The sequence below is a fragment of the Heloderma suspectum genome, chromosome 15 (assembly GCF_057233095.1).
Source record: "Heloderma suspectum isolate Gila_16-S chromosome 15, 16-S_ref, whole genome shotgun sequence".
Lineage (NCBI taxonomy): Eukaryota > Metazoa > Chordata > Lepidosauria > Squamata > Helodermatidae > Heloderma > Heloderma suspectum.
The window spans coordinates 16791840-16799511 of record NC_139472.1 but is presented as its reverse complement, the minus strand read 5'-3'; the positions used below and the strand labels follow the sequence as shown (position 1 = coordinate 16799511).

The following is a 7672-nucleotide window of genomic DNA, read 5'->3' as shown; positions in this document are numbered from 1 at the left end:
CTTGAACATCTCCAGTGTGGGGGAGCCCACCACTTCCCTGGGTAATTGCTTCCATTGTCGTCTTGCTCTAATGACAATGCCTTCCATGATGTGAGTCCATGCCTATGCTTCACATGATGATGACTGAAGTCATCATCTGATTAAGGCTGAATGGAGAAGGTTTGAACTACTGTTGGATTCTAGGAGGCTTCCAGTGGCAATGGTTCAGCATGCTGCTGTAATGTATTTTAAGTCAGCCCTTTGGGTCTTTTTCACCTTCAGGACAGCAGTCTCCAGGATTCCCAGATTTGCCTTTGCAAGCAAAGCCATCATGTCGAAAGAGCAATTGTCTGGAGACCACATCCTCGCCCAGCCAGATAAAGTCCAGGTGGTGAGGCGGCTCTTGAAGCAAGCCCCCCCTGGAGAGTTCAACGAGGCCTTCAGTGACTTGCGCATGCTGGTGGATGATGACGCCATGATGTGTGAGGAAGCGGCCAGTCTTTGTGCTGTGCACAACAAGGACCATTTTACTCCAGTCCAAGCAGAAGAGTGTGAGGTGTTGCTGACCCGTCACAACGAGCTAGAGGAGAACCGCTTCCTGGACCCTCAGAACCAGGTCTCCTTCAAGTACGATCATCTGAGGAGAATGCCGAGCGATTTCCAGGCTCACCCTGAAGAGGACGAGAAAGGGGAGGTATGGAGGAAAGCACTTCACGAGGCTCTGAAGGCCTACATTTGCAACCACTACCCTGAGGGGCTTTGCAGTGTCTTCATCAAGGACACAGCTGTGCGGAAGATCTTTGTGGCTTGCATTGAAAGCCACCAGCACAAGCCCTCAGCCTTCTGGAATGGGCTGTGGAAGTCAGAATGGACTTTTGCCTTGGCTCCTGCCTCCACTTCCACCCAGGTGACTGGGGCCATCATGGTTCAAGCGCACTACTATGAGGATGGCAATGCCCATCTGAGGGTCATCAAGGATGTAGAGGAGACTCTGCTGGTCACCACCGACGAGACCCAGACGGCCCAAGACTTTGCGAAGCTGGTAGCAAAAGCGGAAAGTGATATCCAGCATGGGCTAATGGAAGAGTATCAGCACATGAATGGCACCTACGTGAAGTCCTTTCGGAGGCAGTTACCCATCACCCACACCAGCCTTGACTGGGAGAAGGTCGTGATGGCAAAGACTGTGGAGGCTCGTGCCATCCAGTGAAAGTCCAGCTGAAAGAAGATTAACTGAGCAGAGAAAAAAAAAAGTGGGGATGGATTGTTTGGAATAATCTTTTAAAGTAAAGGAGTAATAAAGGAAGAGCGGTGTGATGAAAACAAGAACAAAACATGGTCGTTACCCTTGATAAACCTTAGGGGAGGGATGTATGAACCCTGCAACTTCCGGTCCAGGGGGAGGTCTGCGGCAGGGAAATCCAGGATGCTTGGGGCCCTGCGCATTTCCCTAGAGCTGTACTGCATCCATCAGATTTCGCAGGGTGGCTCTCCTCCTGGCCACACAGTGACTCTTCCCCATGCCAGCTGTTAAGGAAGCCTTTGACCGCTGGCATGGGGCGGAAGGGCCTTGGTGGCACCAACAGCACTGGAGAGTGCCCAGCGGGAAATCCAACGGATCCGGAGGTGGGTAGGGGAGGTTCACTGCAGACTTCGGAGGTCAGATTTATGAGAATCCGGCCCGATTTGAATCCACAGCAGAGTTCTCCACCATCCCTACCTTAGGGCATGTCCTGGAAAATGGAAGATTCGAGTCCACTCCTTCATTAGCCATCTGAGTGCAAGTCATGAAAAGCGGGAGAAGAAAAACAGAGTTACGTGCCCCCCGCAACTCTGCACGAGTGCACAAAAAGCGAAGTATGTGAGACTGGCATATATTATTTTAGAATATTCATTTAACACTTTGCACTTTAAAAACCCTGAAGCAGTTTACAGCAAATAATAAAGCAATATAACATTATAAAAAACACAACAACATTTCAACAAGAAAATTGTTGGGAACAGCCATGGTTCATCAGCAAGTTTTTTAATAATTGCCAAAGCGCTTGATCATCGGAGCCAAGGCAGTGTCCTCTATGAGGTGGTGTACTCTGTATACAGTGTCCCCTATGAGGTGGTGTACTCTGTATACAGTGTCCTCTATGAGGTGGTGTACTCTGTATACAGTGTCCCCTATGAGGTGGTGTACTCTGTATACAGTGTCCTCTATGAGGTGGTGTACTCTGTATACAGTGTCCTCTATGAGGTGGTGTACTCTGTATACAGTGTCCTCTATGAGGTGGTGTACTCTGTATACAGTGTCCTCTATGAGGTGGTGTACTCTGTATACAGTGTCCTCTATGAGGTGGTGTACTCTGTATACAGTGTCCTCTATGAGGTGGTGTACTCTGTATACAGTGTCCTCTATGAGGTGGTGTACTCTGTATACAGTGTCCTCTATGAGGTGGTGTACTCTGTATACAGTGTCCTCTATGAGGTGGTGTACTCTGTATACAGTGTCCTCTATGAGGTGGTGTACTCTGTATACAGTGTCCTCTATGAGGTGGTGTACTCTGTATACAGTGTCCCCTATGAGGTGGTGTACTCTGTATACAGTGTCCCCTATGAGGTGGTGTACTCTGTATACAGTGTCCCCTATGAGGTGGTGTACTCTGTATACAGTGTCCCCTATGAGGTGGTGTACTCTGTATACAGTGTCCCCTATGAGGTGGTGTACTCTGTATACAGTGTCCCCTATGAGGTGGTGTACTCTGTATACAGTGTCCCCTATGAGGTGGTGTACTCTGTATACAGTGTCCCCTATGAGGTGGTGTACTCTGTATACAGTGTCCTCTATGAGGTGGTGTACTCTGTATACAGTGTCCTCTATGAGGTGGTGTACTCTGTATACAGTGTCCTCTATGAGGTGGTGTACTCTGTATACAGTGTCCTCTATGAGGTGGTGTACTCTGTATACAGTGTCCTCTATGAGGTGGTGTACTCTGTATACAGTGTCCTCTATGAGGTGGTGTACTCTGTATACAGTGTCCTCTATGAGGTGGTGTACTCTGTATACAGTGTCCTCTATGAGGTGGTGTACTCTGTATACAGTGTCCTCTATGAGGTGGTATACTCTGTATACAGTGTCCTCTATGAGGTGATATACTCTGTATACAGCGTCCTCTATGAGATGGTATGCTCTGTATACAGCGTCTTCTATGGGATGGTATGCTCTGTATACAGCGTCCTCTATGAGGTGGTATGGTCTGTATACAGCGTCCTCTATGAGATGATATACTCTGTATACAGTGTCCACTATGGGATGGTATGCTCTGTATACAGCGTCCTCTATGAGGTGGTATGGTCTGTATACAGCGTCCTCTATGAGGTGGTATGCTCTGTATACAGCGTCCTCTGTGAGGTGGTATGGTCTGTATAAAGTGTCCTCTATGAGATGATATACTCTGTATACAGTGTCCACTATGAGGTGGTAAACTCTGTATACAGTGTCCACTATGGGATGGTATACTCTGTATACAGCGTCCTCTATGGGATGGGATGCTGTCAGAAAGACATTTATCTGACACGACTTAAGAGGGAGGTGAGTCGATGTGGCCATACACAGCCTCCTTTGAGCCCCTTGCTGTCATACCATTAACTCAAAACAGTTCCTTTGACCGATGTAAAATAAAGAAAGCTGTGCATGAAATGGAAGAAGTACAGCTCTGTGCTACAATTTCCCCCTTTGTAACTGGGCCATGGGTGAGGTTAGAGAAATCAGTGGCTTAGGGAGTTGTTGCTTTGAGATATTTATTTGTTCATTTGCTTATCTTATTTGTGTTAGTTAGCTAGGTTTATTCTGTGTTTGCAAACTATATCTAGATATAGAATTGCCTCTATTCATTTATTTATCCTTTCTATTATTTCATTTTGTATTATTATTATTATTATTATCGCCATCATTATCATTATCATTATTATCTTTATTAATTATTTATCCCTATCGTTATTTATTATTGCTGATTATTTATCATTATTTGTTTCTTCTCATTTATTTATTTGTTTATTTTAGATAGTAAAGGCATGCTACATTTAATGCTTCTTATATATTATTTGGGCAAAGCCATTTACCAGGCAAGAGACCATTTGGAATTCTTCTCTATAGTGAAATATATATTACAGAATATCCTTCTGTATAAATGTTACATAAATGACTGGGGGGTGGGAGAGAAGAAAAAGACAAAATCTATGGACAGCTTCACAAGCTTGTAAAGAGAGACCTATCTGTTTGCCTTCCACTCCTTTTGTGTCCCGTGGTCTTGTCCCTGAGACAAAGGACAGGCAGAGTGAGAAGACCAAGTGTGAGTATTGGGATGATTTGCATCCTCCTATTTGGGGATGTAGTGGGTGGGAGTGGAAGGGAAGGAAGTCCCTTAGGAGATGCTTAGCTTCAGCCAGTTTTGGCAATGGAATCCACCTTTTGAATACCTGAGGATTTGAGATTGAGGGCTGGAAACAAAGCCCTATGAAGAGAGACTGAAAGAACTGGGCATGTTTAGCCTTGAGAAGAGAAGACTGAGGGGAGATAGGAGAGAGCTCTTCAAGTACGTGAAAGGTTGTCCCACAGAGGAAGGCCAGGATCTCTTCTCGATCATCCCAGAGTGCAGGACACGGAATCATGGGCTCAAGTGACAGGACGCCAGGTTCCGGCTGAACATCAGGAAAAACGTCCTGACTGTTAGAGCAATATGACAATGGAACCAATTCTAGGGATGGGCAGATTCCCTACCTGCTGGTCCATGGGGTAACTGCCCGCAGGGGGGAGGCGATCCCTTCCTCCCCCTGGAATCCTCTTCAGCCGGGCTCCGCTCTGCGGCGATTCCGCGTAGCTGCCGGCCGGCTCTGAAGTGCTAGCGATACAGCTGCCATGCCGTATCGCTGGCTGAAGGGGACTGACTGCAGATGCAAATGGTGTCCAGGACGCCATTTGCAGTGTAAAGGTCTTAGATTGAGGTAAATGCGGCCGTAAAAGGCTGCATTTAGCTTAAACTAAGACCATTACGGCCACAAATGGTGTCCTGGACGCCATTTGCGTCCCTGCTTTTCATTCATGCGATGGACTATGCAAATATTTGCATAGTCTATCGCATGAAAAAACACCTATCTCCGAGCTAAGGAGAGGGTTGAGGCCTCAGCATATTAGGCCTCCCTGAGATCAGTTTCTAAAACAAGAGTGCTCTTTTTAGCAGGGCTTCTGCCAACCTGGAGTAGGAACCTTGTTTTACTGTTTGGAGCTGGCAGGAGTTGAGGTTTCTGGAAGTGGTGGGGGGGCACTTCCTCTCCACCCTCCTGGAATCTCCCCCCCTCCACAGTGGTCATGCTGTCTGGGAATGATTGGAGTTGATTAGGGATGTACGAAAGTCACTTACCTTGAACGAAATTTCATTCGCGGTGGGGGGGGGAGGCGCTCCGTCCCTCCCCCCGAAATTCTGGCCAGGGGGGGAGGTGCTCCGTCCCTCCACCCCCGAATCCTGGCTGGCCGGGCTGCAAATGGCGGCGGCCATAGCCGCCACCGTTTGCGTCCCTGCAGTCAGCCGTGATAGGCTACATAAATGTTTACGTAGCCTATCACGGCTGAGTAAAAAAAACAAAAAAAACCACTGCGCGTATGCAAATGGCGGTGCCCATGGGCGCCGCCATTTGCGTTCCTTATTTTGGGCCATCTAGTCTATGTAAACATTTACGTAGACTACGGCGAAAATAAGGGGAACGCAAATAGTGTAGATGCGACGCTATTTGCGTTGCCCTTATTTTCGCCGTAGTCTATGTAAATGTTTACATAGACTAGACGTGCCAAAATAAGGAACGCAAATGGCGGTGCCCATGGGCGCCGCCATTTGCGTACGCGTGGTTTTTTGTTTTTTGTTTTTACTCAGCCATGATAGGCTACATAAACATTTACGTAGCCTATCACGGTATTTTTTTAAAAATCTAGCCGTGATAGGCTACGTAAATCTTTACGTAGCCTATCACGTTTTTGGGTGTGTGGTTTTTTTTTACTGGAAATGGCAGTGGCGGCAGCCAGTTGGAAGACCGGCCGCCACAGCCACCGCTGCCAAACTGCTGCCAAACCGCCGCCGGAGCCACCGCTGCCAGGAGGATTCGCCCAAGGTAAGTCCCGTCCTGGGGGGGGCGGGGGGGCAGACCGTTTCGCCACCAATTTCAGGGGGCTGAATGCGCTGGCATTCGGCCTCCCCTAGATTTGTGGTGAAATTCTCTGACATCCCTACTTGCAGTCCAACACATCTGGAAGGCCCCAGGTTGGGGAAATCTGATGGGTACATATGTGAAGGTCACAGAGATATGGGGCATCTCTACACTGGGCTTTTATCATGAACTTGTGATTGGTCACTCACAGAAGTTTGTGGGTCCTTTACACATATCATCAACCTCCAGGGCCCCTCCCGTGCTTTATAACCTTTACCCCATTTTTTTAAAGATAGGAGGAAGTATGGTGTTTTCTCTAGAAGTGTGATTGCTGTAAGCCGCCTTGGGAGGGCTTCTGCCCTGAAAGGCAGCCAAGAAAAGTTTTAAATAGAATAAAATAAAAATGAAGTGCTGCAGTGGCTGCATGTACTCCCGCAGTTCCACTATACCACAGCACCATCTAGTGGCTGTATAATGAAACATATAGAACTTGCAGAGAAAGGAAATCCCCAGAAAAAAAGCATGTGTAAGCATGTGTAAAAGAACCGTTCTTAATCCCACGGAAAATATGGAAGCGGAAGCCCCAGTAAAGGTGTGGGATAAAACCCTGGTGTAGAGAAGCCCTAAGACATATAGGCATATTGCTGAAAAGAGAAGCTCAGCCCTTTGGCTGCTGAAATCCTCTCCTCCAAGCCCCCTCCCTACCATTTCTCTGCAATCATGAGGGCTAGAAACTCACTGGAAGGTTACAAAACGAAAAACAAGAACAGGGAAAGCCAATGTCATTGCTGCATCCAACGTTCCTTGCATACAGGCCCAGTACTCACCCCATGGGAACTCATGCCTCTGTATGTAGGGTTGGGAGAACCAGCCATTTTTGAGCTCACCTAAATTCTCCAGAAATCATTCTGAATCTTGTTTAATCTTGTTCCCGTTTTTGTCATCGACCTGTTTTGGGGTTCATTGAAACAGGGAAGGTATGCATTTCGAACGGGAAAAGTACCCATTTCTCTGTGTATTCCTTCAAAAGCGCACATTTTCCCTCCCATTGACAAGGATATGAAAACACCCCCCCATGTGCATTTCAAAGTGTGCATTAAAAAACAACATCAACACATTTTTCAAATACAATCCGAATTTGATCATGTGTGAACGTTTCTTTTAAAAAGGCACTCTTACTCATCTTTGCGAATGGGACATGTCTGCATATTTTGCAAAGAGATGCGAAATTCCTGTACGTGGCCTTTACAGACACCCCCACAGCAAGGCAGGAATGTTGGGTCCTGGTGTATAGATGCACACAGTATCGCCACATCAAAGTCAGGGGAAGGGGCTACATGGACCATTAAAGCCTGGCATCTTCTCTCCCGCCCAGATGATGATGGTGATGTTTTGATATTTACAATATTTATATACCACTCCACACCAAAGATTTCAGAGTGGTGAACAATAAGATAAAAGAATAAAACCCCATAATTAAAACAAACAAACAAACATTTGAGAAGAA

The 7672-nt window shown here is 46.8% G+C and overlaps 1 pseudogene; it reads left to right on the top strand.

Annotated features, from left to right (window-relative positions):
* Positions 1 to 310: 310 nt before the first annotated feature.
* Positions 311 to 1189, top strand: LOC146335417 (F-actin-capping protein subunit alpha-1 pseudogene; annotated as a pseudogene).
* The last annotated feature ends 6483 nt before the right edge of the window (positions 1190 to 7672 follow it).